The sequence below is a fragment of the Hylobates moloch genome, unplaced genomic scaffold (genome assembly GCF_009828535.3).
Source record: "Hylobates moloch isolate HMO894 unplaced genomic scaffold, HMol_V3 SCAFFOLD_10, whole genome shotgun sequence".
In the NCBI taxonomy this organism is placed as follows: domain Eukaryota; kingdom Metazoa; phylum Chordata; class Mammalia; order Primates; family Hylobatidae; genus Hylobates; species Hylobates moloch.
Genome location: NW_026652285.1, coordinates 63,127,411 through 63,153,666, shown reverse-complemented (window position 1 = coordinate 63,153,666; position 26,256 = coordinate 63,127,411). Strand labels below are relative to the sequence as shown.

Genomic DNA, 26,256 nt, shown 5'->3' with positions numbered 1-26,256 from the left:
CTAAGTCTGGTTCTGATGCTTGCTTTGTCTCTCGGACTGTGTTTCTCTTGACTTTTAGCATGCTTTGTACATTTTTATGAAAATATGAACACAATGTACTAGGGAATAGAAACTGAGATAAATAGGCCTTTCCTGTGAAGTTTTATGATAATCTGACAAAGAGTTGGGCTATGTTTAATGTTTGCTGTAGCTGTGGGTGCCAGACCCTTCACATTCCTTCAGGGTTCTTGTCATTGACTGCACTGTTAACTTTGAGCTTCCTTGCATACTTCTCAAAGAGAACTTTTATCTTGTAGCTCTTTTTGCTGTAACCCACTGTTACTGGACTGGAGCCCTGTTGGTGAGATGGTAAAAAGTCACTGTATAATCTTATGATTAAATCCTACTCTTTTAGTGGCCTTCCTGGTATGTGGCCTCCTTGGTATGCAGCCTTCATAAATATTTTCTAGTTTTGTTTTGTTTTGTTTTTGTTTTGTTTTGTTTTTCTCTCTCAGATGACACAAGAAAGCTAGAGGGGTCTGGAGTCAGAAAAATATCCTCCCCTCAAGAGGGATAATACTCGGTTATCCTTCACTATGGAGAGCAAGCCTTTGCTAGGGAGAAAGTTCTAGGAGTATTTCACAGTGGTGACTCTTCTCCCCCTGCCAGAATCTAGAAGGGAATTTTCTTCACCTTTCTCTGTTGAGAATTTCTTGCTACAGTTTATGCAGCATTTCTAGGTGTTTTTTAAGAAAGATTTTTAGATTATCTGATCTGTAACTGTGCTAGAAATGGAAGCTTCTCAGTTCTTTCTCTAACACATATGTATTGAGCATAAGCTCTGTGCCAGTCATTGTGTTAAGCTGTGAGAAAAAATTAAAAAATAACTTAGATATATATTTTGCTTTTCCAAAATCTATAGTCTTAATTTAAAAAAAAGATCTTGCACAAAAACTATAATGGGGGAAAGTAAATGTTTATTGGATAAGCATCCTTTTGTGGCCATCTCCTAATGTAATCACAGTAGGTCCATTTTTCAATACATACAGCAAGTCAGGATGCTGAGACACCGAGTTGCCACAGAGAAAGAGGTTTAACATAAGGTTGCCAAATGAGAAGATAAGAGGAAATCTCAAAAATGTCTCCCCCAGGAGTTGGGGCTAGCATTTTAAGGATTTTGGAGTGGGCTGAAGTGTGGAAATTATTGATCGGTCAGAGTGCAGGGTGGAGTCATGGGACAGGGAAATAAACTCCACTCTCATGCTGATTCTATTTTTCTGTGGATGTTTTCAAACTGGTTTGCATCAGCTGTTTCACTGGAATTCAGAATCAGAAAAACAACTTAAGCAATCTTTCAACAAAAGCCTCAGGATTCCAATGTCAGGTATTTTATCTATAGGAGCAATAGGCATGCAAATCAATTTTTAAACAGAAGTCTTATGATCCTAACATCAGAAAGCCTGTCCAGAGAATCAGTGAGGAGAGAGGCGGTCTGCATCGAGTGCTACCCAACTTTCGGTAACAAGGAAGTGAGCCAAGTGCAGCCTGATTAATGCTTAATTAGAGCTATATTTCTGTCCAGAACCCAGCACGCAATTCTTGATAACGCTGTGGGGATGGTTTTACTAACAGGCTCTGTATTCTTTAATGGAATTTGCGACTTACTCAGAGTACTCAAGTTACTTACATATCCCAGGTCATTTTCACTCAGCTATGTTAGCTCATGTCGACAAAAAGAGTCAAACTCTGTAAAATATATTAAGAGATTTATTTTGAGCGAAATGTCAGTGACCAGGGCCCATGACACAGCCCTCAGGAGATCCTGAGAACATGTGCCCAAGGTGGTCGGGGTACAGCTTGGTTTTACACATTTTAGGGAGGCATGAGGCATCAATAAAATACATTTAAGAAATGCATTGGTTTGGTCCAGAAAGGCGGGACAACTCAAAGCAGGGGCTTCTGGGCTATAGGTAAATTTAAACATTTTCTGGTTGACAATTTGTTGAGTTTATCGGAAGACCTGGGATCAGTGGAAAGGAATGTTCAGGTTAAGATAAAGGGTTGTGGAGGCCAACTTTTATTGTGCAGAGGAATCTCTCAGATAGCTGACTTCAGAGAGAGAGCAGGTTGTAAAATGTTTCTTATCAGACCTTAAAAGGGTGCCTGGCTCTTAGCTGATTATTTTCTGGATCTGGAAAGAAAGGCAAAAAAAAAAAAAAAAAAAAAAAACAAGGGGGAAAGGGGGTTATCTATAGGATGTGGATTTTTCCCACAAGAGACTTTGCCAGGCAGTTTCAAAGTATGGCAAGGAAATATATTTTGGGGTTAAATATTTTTTCCTTGTCTCGCAATGTTATTCCAGAGTCAGATTGAAAAGTAAGTCACGATACATAGGGTCAAACAAAACCCATCTGATGAGAATTTTTGGTTTGTAGGGCATGACTTCCTAGACCCCTTAGATAGGAATTTGGGCAAAATAAAAAATCAGAGCTTAGTCCTCACTTGGAAATTTCAAAGATCCTTTCCAGTTCTCAATCTCCTGACAGGTATCCTCTATCTTCCTGCCACTTCTTAGGCTTCATAGGCTTAGCCCCTTTTATGCGTAGATTTAAGGCTTTTGATTAATTAAAAATAAACTTTATAAATCATAATTCATTTGGATATCAGTTTTTCTATTTATGATATATGTCATAAAGTAATATATATTTATGATATATATGATAAATTTAAATTTTTTCTCACATACATATTTGTTTATATTAAGAAATGAGTTTAAAAATAAAATGAAACTTTTGTATAAATTGTGTTCTCTCCAGTTATCAGAAATATAGTCTGGTATATGACAAATATATTCCAGAATACTTTGTTTTGCAGCTACTCATTACATCTCCTGACAATCTGAGCTGATTTTTACATATCAAAGGGATTTTCTTTTTTACAATAATAAATTCAGATATACAAAGAAAATTAAGAATCGAGAGTTTGTCTCTTTTATTCAGAAAATTACTCTACTTTTCAGCCTTCCTTTAATTAGTAGAAAATTATATTCTTTCCATTTTATGCATTTTACTAACTTAAGCGAGCAAAGTAATAAAAAGAAGCCAACTAAAAGCTTTGGTTCCAGTTCATCCAATTTAATTTTAATTATGAGTGGTTAATCAAGATAAGGCCCTGGAGGGAAGGCTCAAGCAACTGGGATTGCTTAGACAGAAAATAGAAGCCTCGGGAAGGTGTGGGGACAGAGGATGATGACAAGGCCATCACCGCCTCTGCGGGAAGAGTGGACTGGAGCCAGAGCAGCAGAGATTTTAGATTAGAGTTATAAATGGTTTATCTGATGTTCTTACTGAATTATAAAATGAACGTATTGGTCAGAAAGTTGCTTTAAGTTTCTTACAAGAACTCTGTAAGGTGAGTGTTTTTACCTTATAAAGGCAAGAAAAGCAGAGAAAGTTTCCAAAACTCACACAGCTACTCTATAACTTGGCCAGGATTTTTACCTGGATTTTCTCATTCCAAGACCTAAGGTCAGTGGGTCTTACTAAACTTCCCACCCTCATTCTGCCCAAGGGCCGGTGAATAAACTCGTGGACTTACGCAGTGCACTAGACTCTGTTCATTGATGAGAGTCCACCAAAACCATCCCCAGGAACCTTTGCGCAGTTCACATGGTTCTGGAAAGTTGACGGGATTGGGGACCCATTTTCACCCCCACATTTATAACCCTTTGTGAAAAGACTGGTGGATGTTCTCATGGATCATGGAAACCCTCAAGAAAAAAAAGTGAAAATCTGCATATTTCATAAAGTTTCTGATCTCTTTATAATGCAGAGTGATCCATTTCTAGAGTAATAGTCAAAGGATGAAAACACCATTTAACACCCAGTATCAGATTTTCAGGGTAAAATTATCACCAACTGATTAATAGAAATAAAAGAAATGGCCTGTAATCCCAGCACTTTGGGAGGCCGAGGCGGGCAGATCACCTGAGGTCGGGAGTTTGAGACCAGCCTGACCAACATGGACAAACCCTGTCTCTACTAAAAATACAAAAAATTAGCTGGGTGTGGTGGTGCATGCCTGTAATCCCAGCTACTCGGGAGGCTGAGGCAGGAGAATTGCTTGAACCTGGGAGGTGGAGGTTGCAGTGAGCTGAGATCGTGCCACTGCAATGGAACCCAGGTGACAGAGTAAGACTGTCAAAACAACAACAAAACAAAAACAAACCTCAAAGAAGTCATTTTTTACGTTTATAAGATTCTTCAAAACTGTAACATCATCTATCTTATAATTAAATATTTATTGAGTGTTGACAGTAAATACTAAAGAGTAAATTTCAGAGTGTTCTATTTTCCTCAGTAGGTGACCTGGCTTCCTAAATTTCGCAGTGAAAATAGGATCTACGTAGCAAATGAGGGTTTGGTTTAGTTTTATCATGGTATATTTAGGCCATAGCAGTAATGAAGTGGAGGTTCTCTCTGTCAGTTTTATATGGCAGTCATTAATTCCAGGACAGAATATGTGAGTGGTCTGAAGGTGGAGAGAAAGAAGCACTATTCTTTCCTGCAGGTCATGAGGAAATGCCAAGTTGGGGACACAGGCACACAGCTGCTGCCAGGAAACTGCTCTAATGTTAGTAGCATGGCATCATTCACTCAGCAAATATCAGCTATAATTCAACAAATTTCTTTTGAAGCCCTGCCATCTTCTAGATATTGGGATATAACAGCAAAGAAAGCCAGGAAGGTCACTGCCTTCATAGAGCACACATCCTGGTATGGGAAAGGGAAGACAAAACAGATTTAGAAAAGCAATGCAGACAGCAATGGCACTATAAAGAAAACAGAATAAAGTAATGACCTCTGTGCATCGGATTTGGGAAAACCTCTCTGGGGGGTGACAGATAACTGAGTCCTGAGCAGTTCGAAGAAGCCATGGAGAGATCTTGGGAAAAGATCCTCCCAGACAGAAGGCATAGCAATGGCACAGGCCCGCAGTCAGAACAAGGCTCAGGACAAACCACAAGTAGCAAAAGGTCAAATAGCTCCATAGTGTTGAAGTAGAGACTGAGTGCCGGGAGACTGAGTTGGCGAAGCAGACAGCAGCCATTCTAGATGCAGCTTTGCAAACCAGAGCCAAGAGACTTCATGCAGGAAGTCACTCTGGGTGCTATGTTCAGAATAAATTGTAGGTGAGCAAAATTGGAAGCAGGGCAACTTCTAGTGACTCAAACCCCTTAAGGAACACAGAAAAAGGCACCAGTCACCACCTTTTTGGGATCTTTTCTCTTCCTGTGGAGTCTGAAGAGTTATGGACAGGTTCTTCTCAAGTCTAAAACTCTTGTTCTCTTTTGTATTGCATTACCTGATCTCTTTGGCTTTTGGCGGTACCAGAGATTGCAATTAAAACCGGTGAAATCTGCATAAAGTCAGTAGGCTGTACCCATGTCAATTTCCTAGTCTGATGTTGTAGTAGAGTTACATAAGATGTTACCATTGGTGAAACCTGGGCAAAAAGTACAGGACATCACACTGTACTATTTTTGAAACATCTGTTATTTATGGTTGTATCAACATTAAAATGTTTTAAATGTCATAGAGGCACTGAAATAAACACTGTATAATGTGTATATTCATTGGCCTGCCTTTAGTAAATCTACCAGTTGATAATGCCTACATAAGGTAACCAAGTTATATGTTCACTGCTAGCATACTGAATAGTGTATTCTTGGCCTTGGGGTAGTTTTTAGAATGGGGGTGATGGATAGCAATATTGGTGGTACTGGTATGAGAGTCCATGAATCCATGATAATGGAACTGATAGTGGTGGCCTAGGCCCTTGGGCAGCCCCAGGGACAAGTTGAACAATTGGGAGATTCTGGGGATGGTGGTGTTCATAAGAAAGGTGATTGTGTCTTAAACAGTGGCATCTTTAGAGATGAGCTAAATCCATGGGGCACAGGTGGCTGTGAAACAGCCTCACAGATTGCGGTGGTCTAGGCGCTGGCTGTAGCAGACAGAGAGATGCTATTGAAGGTGGTAGTTGTTGTAGTATGAAGGGAAAAATACAAACTATAGCCTCATTAAAAATTCCTTTCATGTAAAATAAAACAATTTTTTTAAATGTCTTACCCAGAGGTTGGCTAGTTTGTGAAAGCCAAAAATTAACCAAAACCATATGTTAGAAAGAAGACAAACACTTCAGGCTTAAACTATGATTCTTGGAAAATAACGCATATTTTAAAAAGTGCAGATGAAAAGGCAATCTGGAGAATGGAAAAATATTTAAAATAATATTCCTGAAAAGGGTCTAGTATAAATAATATATAAAGAACTCTTACAATTAAAAAGACAAATAATCCAATTAAATATATAGGCAAAGAATTTGAATGCGTATTGCTTCAAAAAAAGATATACAAATGGTCAATAAGTGCATTAAAAGGTGCTCAACATCATCAGTTATCAGGCAGATGCAGACCAAACCCACATCAGATAGCACTTCACATCCACTAGGATAGGTATGATTATAATGTTAAAAAGAAACAACGAGTGATAGCGAGGATGCTTTAAAAATGGAATTTTGAAAAATAGATTGGTGGTGGGAATGTGAAATGGCACAGCCACTTTGGCAGTTCCTCACACAGTTAAACATAGAATTTTATATTCTAAACATAGAAATAAAAGTTTAAAATAGAATTACCATATAATCCAGCAATTCTGCTCCTAGATATATGTCCAAAGTACTGAAATATATGTTCTTACCAAAATTTCTACATGATTGTTTGTAGCAATTACTTATAATCACCAAAAGTGGAAACATTCCAAATGACCATCAGCTGATGAATAACAAAAAATGTGATAAAGCTGCATGAAGGAGTATTATTCATCCATAAAATAAAGTACTGTTACATATCGATCCTTGGATACAACATCAGTGAACCTTAAAAGCAATATTCTAAGTGAATGAATAAAGACAAAACAGCCACATACTGTATGATTCCACTTATATGAAATGTCCAGAAAAGGCACATCAATGGAAAGTAGATTAGAGCTTGTTAGAGGATGAGAAGTGAGGTGTCTTTTGAGGTGCTGAACATATTCTGGAATTAGAAAGTGGGATAATTGTATAATGAATATACTACAACTCTTAAGATGAATACTTTAAGGGGATAAAATTTATGATATATGAATAATATCTCAATAAACTACAACGGTTCATTTGTTTTTACTAAATGGATGCTAAAGTTAAGAAATATGAAGTCACATTAGTAAATAGCTAAGTCAGCTATGGGAGAAAAGTAAGACAATTTAACATTGTCTTTTGCTTACTTGGTTTTTTTAAGCCAAGTTGTACTTTTCTAAAGAATACAGTACATTGGCTGGCGCGGTGGCTTACGCCTGTAATCCCAACACTTTGGGATGCCGAGGCGGGCAGATCAGGAGGTCAGGAATTCAAGACCAGCCTGACTAACCTGGTGAAACCCTGTCTCTACTAAAAATACAAAAATTAGCCGGGTGTGGTGATACATGCATGTAGTCCCAGCTACTCGGGAGGCTGAGGCAGGAGAATTGCTTGAACCCGGGAGGCAGAGGTTGCAGTGAGCCAAGATTGAGCCACAGCACTCCAGCCTGGGCGGCAGAGCAAGATTCCATTTCAAAAAAAAAAAAGAAAAAAAGAATATAGTACATTCTTAAATATTTCATGGTTTATCCATTTTGGGGATTTTTTGAAGTCTTTATTTTTCTTCTCACTATGTCTCAGTTGTATAGTAAAAGAATCATGCCAGAGGACAGACAGCAGACCATGAACATCAAATCAATTAATTTGGCTTTTAAGTGTTGTCATAAAAAATTCAACAGTAGAAACTCAAGTTGACATATTTTGGAGAAATTTGTGCTTCTCTATTCGTGCAAGCTTTAGTCATTGTGATAGATTATATACAATTACACTGGACATTTGGCATCTTGCCTTGTTAAAACATGAATCCCCCAGGTGCTATATAAAGGACCTCCGATACTGTTGGTTCCATTAGGAAGCCATGAAATGAAAACACTGAACTACTGACTGATCCCACGCTAAATGTGCTGAGTCACAGTGTTTTCATTTTTTATTTTTTCTCCAAGTGTAAGGACTTATGGGCTAAGATGTTGGCTTGACAACTCTATCAGAGAAGTCCATCCTAAGTTACAAATAAAAGATCTATGGAAGTACATTTTTAAAAAACCTTCACAATTGCATTCAAACAAGGAAAACTAAATATCATATGCTACAATCAGTGAATAATTTCTATAGACTTTAGCAAAAGGAAAAAAAGCCTTGAGGAATGTCACTGTGGACTACTCATGTTCCTCCTGGGACCCAAATGATCCTTCCAGCTGACGTTGTGTAAATACAGATGCACTGGGCTAGACTTACCCCGGGAAAGGCATCACATTCCTCAGTTGCAATATTTTCTGAAGGAGTATTTGGATGGGAATACGTGTGTGTGTGTGCGTGTGTGTGTATGCGTGTGTGTGTGTGTGTCCTACTAATGCTTTCATACTAGTAGATTTTGTACAGAGGCCATAGAATGCTGAGAAACTGAAGTTAGAGACTCAAACACAGTTTATACTGGGGATATACTATAAATCAAAACAAAGCATTAGCTGAAAAGCAGTAAAGATTTCGGATAGAACAGATAAAGTTATCTTCTTTTTTAATCAGAATCTCATAGGAAAGGCAGAAAGTGTCTAAGATAGGGAATAGATTCATAACAACTTGAAAAATATTTTAAAAAACATCAGTAGCCGCCGGGCGTGGTGGCTCATGCCTGTAATCCCAGCCCTTTGGGAGGCCGAGGGGGGTGGATCACGTCAGGAGTTCAAGAACAGCCTGGCCAACATAGTGAAACCCCGTCTCTACTAAAAATACGAAAATTAGCTGGGCACAGTGGCGTGTGCCTGGAGTCCCAGCTACTCGGGAGGCTGAGGCAGGACAATCGCTTCAACCTGGGAGGCGGAGGTTGTGGTGAGCCGAGATCACGCCACTGCACTCTAGCTTAGGCAAGAGATTGAGACTCTGTCAAAAAAAAAAAAATCGTCAGCAGCATTTTTAGGATTTTTAAAAAATATGGGATGAAATAGAAACTGAGAAAATAAAACATTACTGAAAACATATATGAACCTATCAATTTTATCAGCAAAGCCCAGGAAAATGTCCAAGATAAAAATTACCAGTATCATGGGAAAATTACACTATTTTTCAACAAATGATGTTTGGAGAACTAGATATACACGTGCAAATAAGAAAAGATAAAAATAGGCTGGGCACGGTGGTTCAGGCTTGTAGTCCCAGCACTGTGGGAGGCTGAGGTGGGGTGATAACCTGAGGTCAGGAGTTCGAGACCAGCCTGGTCAACATGGTGAAACCTTGTCTCTACTAAAAATACAAAAATTAGCCGGGTGTGGTGGCACGAGCCTGTAATCCCAGCTACTTGGGAGGCTGAGGAAGGAGGATCACTTGAATCCTTGAATCCGGGGGGTGGAGGTTGCAGTGAGCTGAGATCGCACCACTGCACTCCAGCCTGGGTGACAGAGTGAGACTCCGTCTCAAAAAAAAAAAAAAACAGAGAGAGAGATAAAAATATACCTTTATTTTATACCATACACAAAAATTAAATCAAAATAAACTGAAGCCCTAAATGTAAGAGGTAAAGCTATAAAACTTTTAGAGGAAACCGCGGAGAAATCTTTGTCTTTAGATTAGGCAAACATTTCTTAGATATGACACCAAAAATAATACATAAAAATATGATAAACTTGATCAAAATTAAAAATATTTTCTCCTGGACAACTGTTAAAATAATTACAAGATAAGCCACAGACCGGGAGCAAGTATTTACAAATCACATGTCTGACCAAGGACTCATATCTACAATATATAAATACCTCTGAAAAACCCAAAATAAGAAACCAAACAACCCAACTTTCAAAATTGGGCAGAAGATCTGAACACATACTTCACCACAAAAGATATATGGATGGCAAATAAACACATAAAACACTCAATGGCCAGGCGCAGTGGCCCATGCCTGTAATCCCAGCACTTTGGGAGGCCAAGGCGGGTGGATCACAATGTCAGGAGTTCAAGACCAGCCTGGCCAAGATGGTGAAACCCCATCTCTACTGAAAATACAAAAAATTAGCCGGGTGTGGTTGTGGGCACCTGTAATCTCAGCTACTCAGGAGGCTGAGGCAAAGAATTGCTTGAACCCAGGAGGCAGAGGTTGCAGTGAGCTGAGATCACGCCACTGCACTCCAGCCTGGGCGACAGAGTGAGACTCCGTCTCAAAAAAAAAACAAACAAACAAACAAACAAAAAAAACCCCTCAACATAATTTGTCATTAGGGAAACACAAATTAGTAAATACCTTGGTGATACATGACTACACTTGTCGGAATAGCTAAAATCCAAAAGAAGAACTGATGACACCAAATGCCGGCAAGAATGTGGAGCAATAAGATTGCTCATGCGGCTGCAAGATGATACATTGCCTTTGGAAGACAGTGTGACTGTTTCTTACAAAGTTAAATATGTAGTTACCGTAGAATTTGCCAACTGAAATCCAAGATATTTACTACAGCAAATCAAAAACTTAAATTGGCACAAGCTCTATATTTGAATATGTATAGCAGCTTTATTTGTAATTACTAAAAACTGGAGAAAAAATCAACAAGATACTGTTCAACCGAGGAATTGATAAAGTGTGATACATGCATAAAATGGAATATTATTCCATGATGTAAGAGAGAACAATGATTGATTCATTCAACAACATGAATGAAACAAACATATTTTGCTAAGTGAAAGAAACCAGCCACAAAAGGCGATATATAGTAAGATTTTATTCATATGATATTTGGGAAAACAGAAAAACTATAGGATGAAAAATATATTGCTCATTGCCGTTGGTTGTGGGAGGAGAGGATGGCTGACTACAAAGGAATTGAACAGGAGGAAATTTCAGGGTGACAGAACTGTTCTGTATGGTACTAGGGTAGGATACATGACTCTATGCATTGAACACAAAAGTGAACTTTAACGTAAGCATATTTGAAAAAAATCAACCAGGATGTTCGGGGATACCAGGATGAAAACCAGACCGTGGCAGATAAATCTAGCTACATTACAAATGTATGGCACAACTTAACTTCAGGAGAGAGTGGAAAATGGAACTTTGGAAAATAGTGTTTTGACTGGAAACTACGTAACTAAAGACAAAAAGAACTGTACATAAGCAATATGCTCTAGCTGATGAATATTATTTCATATAAATGCAAAGATCTAGCCAAACAATCCTGAAAAAGAAAGAAGCTGGAGGACTTATATTTCCCAACTTCAAAAGTTATGACAAAGCTACAGTAATCAAAAGAGTGTGATACTGACATAGAACAGTTGTATAAAACAAAGGAATCAAATAAAGAATTCAGAAATAAACCCATACATTTATGACCAATTGATTTTTGATAAGAATATTATTTAATGGGGAAAGAATAGTATTTCTAAGAAATATTGCAGGGACAACTAAATATCTGCATACAAAAGAATGAAATTAGACTCCTGCCTCACATTGTATACAAAAACTAACTCAAAAGGGATCAAGACCTAAATGTAAGAAGTAGAACTATAAAACTATTAGAAAGAAACATAAGTCTTTGTGACCTTAGGTTAGGAAATATTTCTTATTTACAACACCAAAACACAATGCACTAAAGAAAAAAAAATCTATTTCATCACAATTTTTCAAAAATTGCTTCAAAAGACACCCTTAAGAAAATAAAAAGACAAGCCATACACCAGGAGAAAATATTTTATTTTCTGATACTATATGTGATGAAAGACATGTCCAGAATATATACAGAATTCTTATAACTCAATAACAAAAATCAAAAGGGCTAATGAAAAGGGGCAAAAGATTTGAATAGACATGCCAGCTAAGAATATGTACAAGTTGCCAAAAGGCACACGAGAAGGTGTTCAACATCATGAGTCATTCAGGGAAGGCAGATTAAACTGCCATGAAGTACAGCCTGCAACCTCTAGAATAACTATAATCAAAAAGACAGATGGGAACAAGTGTTAGCAAGGGCATAGGGAAAATGGAACTGTCATACATGCTATTAGGAATGTGAAATGGAAAACAGTTTGGTAGTTTCTTAAAAGGTTAAGCATGAATTAACTCCACAAAGCAGTGAATCCATTCCTAAAAATCTACACAAGAAAAATGAAAGTATATGTTCACATACGGATTTACATATGACTGTTACTAGCAGAATTATTTATATTAGTCCTAACTTGAAAAAAACCAAATGTCTATCAACTGCTGAATGGAGAAAATACATCCATTTGGTATATCTATATGATGAAATATTATACAGCAATTTAAAAATGCACAAAATAGTGGCATATGCTCAAACATGGAAGAACCTCAAAATCATTATACTAAGTTAAGGAAGGTGGACATAAAAACTTACATATTATACGATTTCATTTATATGTACAGAAAAAGCAAATCTATAGACACAGAAAATGGATGAGTGATTGTCTGGGCCTGGGGCAGGATGGGAGGTTTGGGGAGCGAGTGCTAATGGGTAGAGACGGGGTTTCACCATGTTGGCCGGGCTGGCCTTGAACTCCTGACCTCAGGTGATCCGCCCACCTTGGCCTCCCAAACTGCTGGGATTAAAGGCATGAGCCACCACGCCCAGCCCTTTTGTCAAATTTTTAATGGAAATGTTTGCCTTTTTAACATTGAGTTGTGAGAGTTCTTTATACACTCCAGGTATGAGCCTCTGTCAGATGTGTGATACGCAAATATTTTCTCCCACTCTGTAGCCTGTCTTTTCATCCTCTTCACAGGGTCTTTCTCAGAGAGGAACATTTTGATTATGATGAGGTCCAATGTGTTGAGTTTTTAATAGATCATGCTCTTTTAGTGTCATGTCTACACTTTATCAAGCCCTAGGTCTGGAAGATCTATGTTATCTTTAAAAAATTTATAGCTAATTCTTTAAATCTGTGATCAACTTTGAGTTCATTTTTCTTTTTTAAAGTTATGAGCTTTATGTCAGGGCTGCTTTTTTTATTGCCTATCTATATCCAATTGCTCCAACATGATTTGTTGAAAATACTATCCTTCCTCTTTGCAACTCTATCAGAAACCAATTAGCCTGGTGCGGTGGCTCATACCTGTAATCCCAGCACTGCGGGAGGTCAAGGCGGGTGGATCACCTGAGGTCAGGAGTTTGAGACCAGCCTGGACAACCTGGTGGAACCCCATGTCTACTAAAAATACAAAAATTAGCTGGGTGTGGTGGCAGGCACCTGTAATCCCAGCTACTCGGGAGGCTGAGGCAGGAGAATTGCTTGAACCTGGAAGGCAAAGGTTGCAGTGAGCCAAGATTGCACCACTGCACTCCAGGCTGGGTGACAAGAGCAAAACTCCATCTCAAAAGACCAATTAGTCATATTTGAGTTACTCAATTTCTAGGTTCTTTATAATGTCCTGTTGATCTCTGAGTAGCTTTCTCCAGCGATACTATACACTCCTGGTTACTGCAGTGACAAAACATCTTGAAATTGGTAGACTGATTCCTCACATTTTATTCTTTATTCTTTTTTTTTTTCTCAGGATCTAATTTCTTTGTCTTTTCATGTAACTTTTATTTCCTTTTAATATTTTGTATTTGCCTTTTGATATTCCTGAAATACCACCATGTAACTTTTAAAATAATCTTGTCTATATCTACAAAATACATTTTTGAGATTTTGATAGAAATTCTGTTAAATTGTATACTAATTTGGAGAGAATTGACATCTGTACCATATTGATTCTTCCAGTCCATGAAGGCAAAATGTCTTTCTGTTTATTTAAATATTTGATTTTTTTGTCAGCACTTTGAGTTTTTAGTGTTCAGATCCTGCACATCTTTTATTAGATTTGCAACTATTTTTTAATGTTGTCTGCCATCACAATTATATATGCTATTGGCATGTTTAATTTCAGTTTCCACATGTTCATTGCTAGTGCATTCATCTCATATATAGATCATGTATCTTATAAAATTACAGAACTCATTTGTTGTAGGAGACTTTTTTTTGTAGATTCCTTGTAATTTTCTATGTACATCATTATACTGTTTGCAAATAGGCTGTTTTATTTATTACCTATAAGTAGAAAAAGTTATAGGTCATTCATTTATTACCTAATCACCTCCTAAAGGCCCCACCTATTAATATTATTGCACTGGGGTCTGGACGTCAACATGTAAATTTTTCAGGAACACATTCAGACCATAACACAGTTAAAAAAAGAGACATCAATTTAAAAATTCTTGATAATAGAAGATTGAAGAGATATTATTTAACTTTGAAAAGGAGTAATTCCATGTCTGCCAATATTTTAATGAGGTTCACCAATTGTCTCATCCTTGGTTCCAGGTCAGAGGTAGGAGCTATTGGTCCAGTTTCAATTGTGTGAAATTGGCCAACTACTTTCACTTTCTGGGCCTTAGATTTTTTTATCTGTAAGTTTCTCTAAGATTGTAAGAAGGTATTTTTTGAGATTATAATTGGAATGTGTAAATTACAAAGAAAACAAAGCAAGTTTATGTTACACCAGCAGCTTCTCTTTGGTAAAACAGAACATTTTGATCAAGCTGTAAATACTATGATTTCTCTATTCCTAAATTTGTTTCATAAGTTTGCATTTTACTGTAAATTTATTGTATAGGTTTGCATTGGCAAAGTGTAGGTTAGTGACAAATTCCAGTGTACTTTCCAGGATAATGAAAGCTGTCATTTGTTGATGGAAGCCAAAATAAAAAAGGTTAAGCAGGGATTTTCGAGGTCATTCTATTCTTTTCTTGTTGAGATTGATTCTAATTTTAATGCATTCTCTGCCCAGCTTTAAATATGGAAAGGGATTAAACAAAGTAATATTGATTGTTGCATCTGTGTCCAGGACTTTTGCACTGAACGTCCTGGAACCATGAAAACCACCTTGGGTTAGGACAGCTCACCCGGGACAACCTCTCTTCTGTGTATGATTATTTTATCTTTTGAGATGACTCTAATTTTTTTTTTTTACGACACAGTAATAACAATAGCAGGGACCTGTGGCAAAACTGCATGGGCAGGCGACCAGGGCCTCACTGACAGTGATATTTTGTTGGACCCAGATGGTTTGTAGCCACTGTGATATGGCCTTGCTTTGTTTTACGAGCGTGGAGCTCCGCGCCTCACCCTCCCTGATGCTACCCACCTCTGCTTCCTAATCACAGATATGCCTCCTCAAATCTCCCTACATGGAGTATCTTAAGGCTGAGTTTGCTTTGATCAAGTCATGCTTATAATTGAGCAGACACAGCCTATGTTCTAATAGGGTGGCCCTTCAACTTTAAAGATTTCTGAGTCACTGCTATTCCTCGGCTCAGATCAAAATGAGTAAACTCAGCCGGTCAGCAAGGAGTTTAGAGTCTGATGGTGAAGAAGCAAGTGTTCAGGGCATGAAAGAGTCAGAAACAAAGGCGAGGACTCTGCCAGAAGGCCCACAGCACACTTGCCCAGTCTCTCTGCCACTGCTGGCCTCCAGGCAAGGGAACTCTGACTGGAGTTTCTTTGATGCTACTTGAATGTGGATTTGGCACCTTTAATTCAGAGCATCCTCTGCTTACATGCTCAGCTCCACACTCCACCATCCACCTTCCAAATTCTTTTTTTTTTTTTTTGAGACGGAGTCTTGCTGTGTCCCCCAGGCTGGAGTACAGTGGCGCAATCTCGGCTCACTGCAGTCTCTGCCTCCTGGGTTCCAGTGATTTTCCAGCCTCAGCCTCCCAGGTAGCTGGGATTACAGGCACATGCCACCACGCTTGGCTAATTTTTGTATTTTTAGTAGAGATAGGGTTTCACCATGTTGGCCAGGCTGGTCTCGAACTCCTGACCTCAGGTGATCTGCCCTAATGGACCTCATTTATTAGCTTCTGATCACTGGGCACCCCCTGCTGGAGGCAGTCAGGACCATCCTTCACACCCTGGCAGCTGGGAAACAGCTTCCATCCTCCAGCAGCCAGTAAGGACCTTAGTCGTGGGAAGCCCAACAGGTATGTTAAATTCTGCACTCTGTCCTGATCCCAATTATCAAATTGTATCTACTCCAGATGCAGAGACAATGTTTTTACCCAAAAGACAAGGGCACTGGCACTTTACAATGTTTCTAGAAAAATAATTAACACTCAAACCAGTTATGCAATTTCTTAAAACTTACATTAAATTTACAACTGATGAAGCTCATTGCATTTCCTTGAATGTTTTCGCTCTTTTAAATTCTAATATTTAAGCTATGATAGATGATTTTATTAAGAGCTGAGTGAGCTTACATATTTGGAGAATCAAGATCTTTCCTCATCTAAGATCTGGTAGCAAAAGAAAAAAATAAAGTAAACATGCACAGCATCCATTTGTTAATGCAGGCTCTATGGTCCTTGTAGCAGGAGAGGATGTTGTGGGAGCTCTTTTGTTTGTTTGACAGGTGAGTCCTATGGATGTGGCAGAGCTATAGTCTAGCCAGAAGCAAAATTGTTCCTACACCATTACATTCTTCCTACATAGTTTTAATCTATGTTGATTCTACAAAGCACATGTTTCCTAAAAAAAATTCTACCATATTTTGAATAGTTATTTCTTTGTTTCTCCTACTGCACTGGGCTATGTTATGAGGCTCATTTTCTCTGGGAATATGTGAACCCACCTTATTTCAGCATGTGAAATGCACAAATATAAAGGTTGTTCATCTCTGACAGCCAGTTGGTCAACTAGCGCTGGGTGCTGGAAGTTCTGTGTATCACCTGCTGCATCCCCACGAGGATTTTGACACTGAAGCAGGTAAATGGGTACCAGCCAACATGTGAGGAGTCTTGCCATAATCATCAGCCGCAAGGAATTTATGTCTGAAATCACTGGGCTAATGTGTCTTAAATAACTTACAGAAGGCTTTCTTGGAGCATTTCTCTGGGACCTATGCATGCAGGGGCATTCGTGATGCAAATGATACATTCCCAAATACATGAGAATTTGTGTGCAAGTTAAGAAACCTCAGTCAAAATCACTTCCTTGCAGATGGTTTAAGTCGAGAGTAGAAAAAGAATGAAGAGGAAATGAAGGTAGAGAGGCCTGCATTTTGTCTGGGAATGGGGAGCAGCTTTTGTGGAGGAGGTTTTGTGGTGGGAGAACACCCTGGAGCCCAAAGGCGAGGGAAAGAGACCCATCTGACTGGCAGATGGAGCAGAAGTTATGGAAAAGGTTGAATCTCACCTGCAGGTGCAGAAGAGGAACCAAGATAGTTGATCCCTTGATGAACTAGAAATAAAAGACAGACATGGGAAAAATGAGACTGTGTTAGAAGCGAACAGAAAACCCCCAGGCTCCTCATTTGAGCTGTGACAGAATTCACTGTAGGGGATTTATAGCAGCTGAAGTTGCAGAGATGCTGCCTGTGTTGGGTACAGAAAAGGACTGATTCCTTTTTATTTATTTATTTTATTTTTATTTTTTTAGAGACGGAGTCTCTTTCTGTTGCCAGGCTGGAGTGCAGTGGCACGATCTCATCTCACTGCAACCTCCGCCTCCCGGGTTCAAGCAATTCTTCTGCCTCAGCCTACTGAGTAGCTGGGACTACAGGCGCACGCCACCACGCCCAGCTAATTTTTTGCATTTTAGTAGAGACAGGGTTTCACCATGTTGCCCAGGCTGGTCTCAAACCCCTGAGCTGAGGCAATCTGCCCTCCTCGGCCGCCCAAAGTGTTAGGATTACAGGAGTGAGCCACCACACCCGGCCTGATTCCTTTTTAAATGGTGAGAAAATAATTATGATTGAATGATGTGATTGACAGTCTGCTGATAAAATTGGCTCCCTGCCCGGGCGCGATGGCTCACGCCTGTAATCCCAGCACTTTGGGAGGCCGAGGCAGGCGGATCACGAGGTCGGGAGTTCGAGACCAGCCTGACCAACATGGTGAAACCCCATCTCTACTAAAAATACAAAAATTAGCTGGGCATGGTAGCAGGCACCTGTAATCCCAGCTACTCAGGAGGCTGAGACAGGAGAATCGCTTGAACCTGGGAGGCGGAGGTTGCAGTGAGCCAAGATTGTGCTATTGTACTCCAGCCTGGGCCACAGAGCAAGACTCCATCTTAAAAATAAAATAAAATAAAATAGGCTCCCAAGTTTACCAGGTTGTCTGTGAAGACAATAATGCCTCGAATCTTATTTTCAGTCATTTAAATATAAAATGGGCATAGTAGAAGAGTCACGAAGCTTTATTATTTAGGGTAATTTAAAAAATTTTGCTATTCTAATTGTGACATCCCTTTTGGATTTGTCCTTTTAGATTAAAATACAAAGCATCTAAATTTTGCAAAAGTAACAATGCAATCACCTTAGAGACAGAAGAATGAATTGATAAGACCTCTGATTAAACATGGCAGATTGGGCTTCCAAACCTAAATCTACTTAGATCAAGTAAGGAGGGGAATGTGTAATGCCCACAAAGACAAAGAGCAGGAGAGGAGACTACCCCGGGAAGGCGTTCAGAAATTAGAAATCAGAGGGCAGAATGGTTACTATCCTACCTGACAGACAGGACTTGCAGAGAGAAGCCCTAAAGAAAGCCGACTCCAGGGACGGTTGCAGTGGCTCACGCCTGTAAGCCCAGCACTTTGGGAGGCCGAGGTGGGCGGATCACGAGGTCAAGAGATCAAGACCATCCTGGCCAACATGGTGAAACCCCATCTGTACTAAAAATACAAAAATTAGCTGGGGGTGGTGACGCAAGCCTGTAGTCCCAGCTACTCGGGAGGCTGAGGCAGGAGAATCCCTTGAACCTGGGAGGCAGAGGTTGCAGTGGCAGAGGCAGGAGTATCGCTTGAACCTGGGAGGCAGAGGTTGCAGTGAGCTGAGATCCTGCCACTGCACTCCAGCCTGGGCGACAGAGCGAGACTCCATCTCAAAAAAAAAAAGAAAGTTGTCTCTATGAAAGAAAGTTGACTCCAACCATGGGGCTGGAGATGCCCAGCAAGGAAAGCAACACTTCCCGTGCCTTGCACTTAACCAGGGAGATAACCAGAGATCAGCAGGCATTTGAGGAAGAAAGACCAGCTGAAAGGACCAGAGTGGAGAAACTCAGAGGAAACAAACTGCATGAAACAGAACAAAATGACTTTTTAAAACTGTAACTAATATTCTCAATAAGAACAGATTGAATGCATGAACCAAGAACATGTAGCTATAAAAACATGCAAAAAATACATATTCGTTTTTTAAAACCCATAAATTAAAATAAAATCTAATTGAATAATTGCAAGCTAAAGTTAAGGAAATCTACCAGAAGTCAGGACTTAAACAGACATGGAAAATATGAGAAAAGCAATAATATTAGATAATAAATACTTCTAAGCGGTTCAACTGAACACTCAGTATTTCATAATGTTAAAAACAACAAAAAAGGAAAAATAGAAAAGCAAACATTAAAGAAAATTCTCCACAATAAAAGCATATGAGTTTCCAGATTTAAAAGGATCCCTGAGGCTGGGCGTGGTGGCTCATATTTGTAATCCCAGCACTTTGGGAGGCCGAGGTGGGAGGATTGCTTGAGCTCAGGAGTTTGGGACCAGCCTGGATAACATGGCCAAACCTCGTCTGTACAAAAAATACAAACATTAGCCAGGCGTGGTGGCAAGTACCTGTAGTCCCAGCTACTTGGGAGGCTGAGGTGGGAGGATCGCTTGAGCCTAGGAGGTCAAAGCTGCAGTGAGCTGGAATCACGCCACTGCACTGCTGCCTGGGCGAGAGAAAGACTGTGTCTCAAAAAATAAATAAATAAAAATAATAATAAATAAAAGGACTGCTGAAAAAGACAGAACAAAAAGTCTAAAATTATTCCATACAAAGTACCCCATGTGTAATTTCAGACCATTAGTGATAATGACTGGATCATAAAATCTTCCAAAGAAAAGAAAGGCTCACATAGATAACTTTGTAAGAATCTGAATGACATAGGACTTCTCAACTGCAACTAAAAAAGACAATAGTTCAACATACTATATATAGGTCATTAATTAGCTCAGTTGTAAATAATACTTACAAAGCCTCTGTACTATAAACCTTGAATATTTACCTAGCAACAACCAAAGTATATATAATGTTGTATTAGTCCATTTTCATAGTGCTATAAAGAACTGCCAGAGACTGGGTAATTTGTAAAGGAAAGAGGTTTAATTGACTCACAGTTCCACATGGCTGGGGAGGCCTCAGGAAACTTAGAATCATGTGGGAAGGGGAAGCAGGCACTCTTACATGGCAGCAGGTGAGAGAGAGCATGTGAGGGAGGAACCATCAAACTCTTACAAAACCATCAGATCTCATGAGAACTCACTCACTATCGTGAGAACAGCATGGGAGAAACCCTCCTCCCAATGAGCCAGTCACCTCCTACCAGGTCCCTCCCTCGATACATGGGGATTATGGGAATTACAAATCAAGATGAGGTTTGGGTGGAGACACAGAGCCAAATCATATCAAATGTGTTGCTAACTTAGGACCTTAGAACTAAGACATACAAGAAATAAGTTTTTGGAGATGTATTTAGAGGACTGGAGTATGTTCACCTCTCACAGGGAGGAAGTAGAATGTCATATCCACTTGGCTCAGCTTAGAGAGACCTGAAGTCTGATCAGAGAGATCTGAGTGGCTTCCTTGAATCTAAATGGAAGCAATTGGCCAGTGTTGAGCTTATACTTGAAAAAATTTCAGAGTGAGAAGTTGTGCACATTCAGAGAAAAGAAGCACTTTATATGGGATGTGTACACTTATAGATGCAGGTGATAGAATATAATTTTTAAATGGTCCGAAGCATGACTTCCATAGAAACACATAGATGAACGCACATCAGAGACTTGCTTAAACTCAGTAATCTGTGAAGGAGCCAGTGAGATGATAAGGCTGGCACAAAGAACATTTAAGGAGTGGAGTGTACCTAGAAAGCATGATAAATGAGCATGTGGATAAGTTGACTGGGTGCACTGAGGCTCGTTTGACATTGACAGAACATGCTACCCAGTTAAATCTAATTTCTATATTATTAGTAGAGATGGGGTTTCACCATGTGGCCAGGCATGTCTCTAACTCCTGACCTCAGGTGATCCACCTGCCTCAGCCTCCCAAAGTGCTGAGATTACAGGCTTGAGCCACTGCGCCAGGCCTATTAAAAATACAAAAAAATTAGCTGGACATGGTGGCACATGCCTGTAGTCGCAGCTACTCAGGAGACTGAGGCAAGAGAATCACTTGAACCCAGAAGGCGCAAGTTGCAGTGAGCCAAGATGGCACCATTGCACTCCAGCCTTGGCAACAAGAGTGAATCCATTTCAAAAAAAAAAAGTCTTATTTCTAAGTGTAAAACTGTTTTTTAAAGAGACACAGTCTCCCTCTGTTTCCCAGGCTACAGTGCAGTGGAGAAATCATAGCTCACTGTAGCCTCCAACTGCTGGGCACAAGCGATCCTCCCACCTCAGCCTCCTGAGTAGCTGGGACTACAGGTGGGCACCACCATACCTGGCTAATTTTTAATTTTTTGTAGAGATGGAGTCTCCTTTTGTTGTCCAGGCTGGTATCAAGCTCCCGGGATCAAGCAATCCTCCTGTCTTGGCCTCTCAAAGTGGTGGGATTATAGGCATGTGCTATCACACCTGGCTTATTTTCTTAACATAAATGTACATTTCCAATGGACTAGATATGAGCTACTCAAGAAGAAGGAAGTCTAATGATGGTTTCAAGTGGGACTCACCCAAGAAGAAAGTTATTTTAGCAGAAGAAGCTGAGGGCATTAAATGTGGGTGAAAGGAGCTCTGAGCACGAAGCACCACCCAGGTCAAGGGGTTGAGTCAGTTATTTTCAATGGGAAAATCCATGAAGAAGTCACCAGAGGGACTGACAGAGAGAGGGAGAGAGACAAAGACAGAGGCAGAGACACCTGCCAAGCTTGGAAATCAGCTGACCAGTTCTAGCAATGGCAGTACAGCAAGACCCTCATCTATCAATTAACCTTCTCCAAATGATTAATAATGTTTTACTCTGCAGAGGAGCTGTATTTTTTCCTGGTTGGAGGGAGAGGGGCAGAAAAAGGAAAGAAAAGGACAAAGAGAGAAAGTGAGGGGTCAGACCCTGTTTTCCTTTCCTATTGCAGTCTGGCTGTCCTGGAAGAGGAGGCATGGCTTAACTCTGTTGAAGTTCTGACTACTATAGTGAACTAAACATTTTCATCGTGAAATTTATTGAGTGACACAGAGTAACCAGAATTCTTTTTGTTACCTAAAAATGATGTGAAATATTTTGCGGTTACTCTAGAGTCCAAGGAGGAGTAAATAGGAGCAAATTGCAGCGTGGGTTGAAGGAGCAGTGAGCGAGTATAAAGTAATTTCCTTCTGCCTTCCCCGGATGGAGGCCCACTCATTCCATACAACTCCCCTTCTTATGCCATAGAAATGAGAAGGTTGTGGGCAAAGGAAGAGTGAGGGTTTAGGGGTACAATGGGGTGAACAGTATCAGACAGCAAAATATTCATCTTTAATGTAAGGAAGTCAGCTGATAATATCTACAACGAAAAGATAGGAAATGGTGAAATAAGAGAAGCAAATAGCAGAGGAAACACTCAAGATTATTTCTGGAAAGGGAGGGTGGCAGTGGAGGTGAGAGGAACCTCTTTCTCCTTGTAGACTCATTTGACTCACTTAACCAAAGGGTCACTGCATGTGTTTCAGCTGAAGAATGTCACATTTAGCACATAGAACACCTGCAGGAGGAGGGGTGCGGGGCATGGGGGAAACAATTTCTAATATAAATGATTTTTTTTTTTTTTTTAAGATGGAGTCTCACTCTGTCACCCAGGCTGGAGTGCAGGGGCACGATCTCGGCTCACTGCAACCTCCGCCTCCTGGGTTCAAGCAATTGTCCTGCTTCAGCCTCCCGAGTAGCTGGGACTACAGGCGCGTGCCACCACACCTGGCTAATTTTTTGTATTTTTAATAGAGACGGGGTTTCACCGTGTTAGCCAGGATAGTCTCGATCTCCTGACCTTGTGATCCGCCCGCCTCGGCCTCCCCAAGTGCTGGGATTACAGGCATGAGCCACCGTGCTCGGCCTAGAAATGATATTCTTCTATCAGTAAGTTTTAAGATGTTAACTAAATGTCAAACTCTTGGTTTAGCTCCATCATCTAAATCACATAAGTTTAAGGAAGAAGGGAAAAGAAAGTGTCATAGTATGGGAGGGGCAGGCTCTTGGATTTTGTTTGAACAGTCAACTTTTTAATTCGTGAACAAAACAAGTTAGATGCAGACATAAATTTACTAATGTAATGTGACATTAGAAAATCGCTTAACACCTATTAACAAAGTACCATAGACATTAGCTAAACTATTTACCATTTCATTTCGTGCTTTGACTTCTAAAATCTAAATCAAATTTTATGAAACATTTTGAGTAAACCTCCTCAACTCATCCACGAAGGTTTGGTATGCCAGGCAGCTTTTCAATGTAAATGATTTTAACATTTCCAGGAAAGATTTTTTTTTTTAATTTTTTAAACTACCAGTCTTTCTTCTCTTCAGTCTTATAATGAGGTAGAACAATTTATTCAAAAGTACAGATATGGCTTTGTATAATGCTGATAATTCAGAAAGAAATTACCCAATTCATTCTTTCCAGTGCTGGACAAAGTTTAACAGGAAATAAACAGGGTATCATAAACTGTAACAGCGGATTCTAGAACTATATGGCAGAAAATAATATGTTTCTGCCCCAAATGGGCTGTGTTCTCCATTCAGGTGAAAGTGGAAAATAGCTAGTTTGTAGGGGGAATTTGAATGCCAAAACTGTTACTTATGACACAAGTTCTCACTCATTGTCTTCTGCTCAAGCACAGCTTAGGCCTTGCAGATGAGGTTACATTACATGCAGAGGCTGCCCACTGTAGATAGTGAAGCCGCCATCACCAAGCCGTGTGTGCACAGCTGACTCTGACCTGCTGAAATCGGTCACATCAGCCACTTCTCCCATTACAGTGGATACAAAAGCTTTGCCATGATCTGTTCTGCTGCTGTGAACGGTCGTGGGCTCCCTGTTATGGGCTGTTTATGGCTTAATTCTATGAGTGCCTTGGCTCTGAGGTTCTGTTAATGATTATGGTTCTATTCCTTTCTCATGAGTAAATGTGACCCAGCCCTTTGGAGACATGTAATGGAGCTGAAAAGATGCTGAAGATAGTATTTTCACCACTTTCCTCAATCCATGGAAATCAAAATAAAGCATTAAACATTTACTAGCTGAAGGGTAGATTCTACCCCCACCAAGGTATTGAGGGAATCAACAGCTGCAGCACCAACAACACGGCTACTGTTCAAAGAGCTTTCTCTGTGCTACACGTCGTGTTGGTGTTTTATATATATTACTTCCTCTAGTGCTCATAACCACACTGTTAGTTCAGCCTCATCAGCTCCAACAAACAGAAATTAAGAATTGCCAAAGTGACACAATTAATTGAGGGCAGAACCTGGATTTTTATTTACATCTGTATGAAATCATGAGAATGTATGGCTTATACACAGTGCTATGGAGCCCCTGGAAATCGCACGTCAAGACACTCCATTTCAAAGAGCTAACCATTACTTCGCGTTCCCATAGGAGGTCTACATTTGCACCAGGACTTCTAGACATAAAGATTATAAGAGTAAAAGGGGGCCAGGCGTGGTGGCTCACACCTGTAATCCCAGCACTTTGGGAGGCCGAGGCGGGCGGATCACCTGAGGTTGGGAGTTCAAGTCCAGCCTGACCAACATGGAGAAACCCTGTCTCTACTAAAAATACAAAATTAGCTGGGCATGGTGGTGTATGCCTGTAATCCCAGCTATTTGGGAAGCTGAGGCAGGAGGATCACTTGAACATGGGAGGCAGAGGCTGTGGTGAGCCAAGATTGCACCATTACACTCCAGCCTGGGCAGCAACAGCAGCAAAACTCCTTCTCGAAAAAAAAAAAAAAAAAAAAAGTAAAAGGGAAAAGATAGCTGTAGCTGTAGCTCAAAAAAATATATACATCATACACAGTGGATATTTCTTGCTATGCCTAGCAGTCAAGGTTCAACCAGAGAAGAGGAACCTGCAGGGTATATGTATTTATGTACATGTGTATGGTAAAACATTAAGGAACTTATTACATCAACAGATTGATGACCAGAAATGAAATGATGCAGTTGTGGTCCCAGGACAGGCGAGGAGGGAATGCCATCAGCAATCTACACCTGACAGGCAGGTGCTAAGCGTGTTGTCCACAGGCAGCAGTCAGCAAGGAGAATATGGAAGGATGGAAGAGCAATTTCAGATGCAGCTGCTTTTCAGAGTTGCTAGATCAAGGAGCTTAAACTCTCTTTCAAAGACTCCAACTGATTCTGTCAAGCCACTTGGATGATCTCACTTTGGATTAACCTTTGGTCAAGCCATGAGGGATTTAATGGCACTTGCGGAGTCCCTTCACAGCAGCACCTAGGTTCATGTTTGATTGAATGCCTGGGAGAAGATGCCTGCAGGCTACACGATGGGCTGCTTCCTCCAGGTCTCACAAGGGAATATCCCTTGGAGCCTGCCTTAACCAGAAACATACTAGGAAGGGAGTTCTGGGACTGTACTGTAGCTGCCAGGATGATACACCAAAAAGCCTGTGCATGATGTGCTTAGAGCTGTGTTTTGCACAGCTCACGTGTGACCTAATGTTAACCTCAGAACAATCCATGAAGTAGGAGCTATACACTCATTCACTTTACAGGGGAGGAAACTGAGGGCTGGAATGATTAAACAGTTTGTCCAAACTTCCACCAATTTGAAATGATTAAGCCGGGAATAGAACAGAGCTGTGAACACTGCTGGGCAGGGATTGGCTTCTCAAGACCTGTCTAAGATTGACCATTGGTCTGTCTTCAATATCAGATTCCTTTCAAGGCTACACACAATACTTACCTGGTCTCTATTTTCAGACCACCACTTTGAAAAAAGATGTACAGCCTTCATATAAAGAAAATAAAGATTTCTGGGATTTACAAAGAGGGAAATAATCTAGATACACATGTTGGAGTTTAAATTACTTTTTTCTAACTCTTGGAAAAGGATCAAAGAAAAAACGTGTGCCACCTATTTCC

At 40.0% G+C, this 26,256-nt stretch overlaps 1 long non-coding RNA gene across 1 annotated transcript in view; it reads right to left on the bottom strand.

Annotated features, from left to right (window-relative positions):
• Window positions 1-1,947: 1,947 nt before the first annotated feature.
• The window catches only part of LOC131384530 (uncharacterized), a 118,325-nt gene continuing 94,016 nt past the window's right edge, over window positions 1,948-26,256 (bottom strand). The window contains exon 3 of the long non-coding RNA XR_009215459.1: window positions 1,948-2,170. This is a non-coding gene — a long non-coding RNA (uncharacterized LOC131384530). The remainder of the gene's footprint in view (window positions 2,171-26,256) is intronic.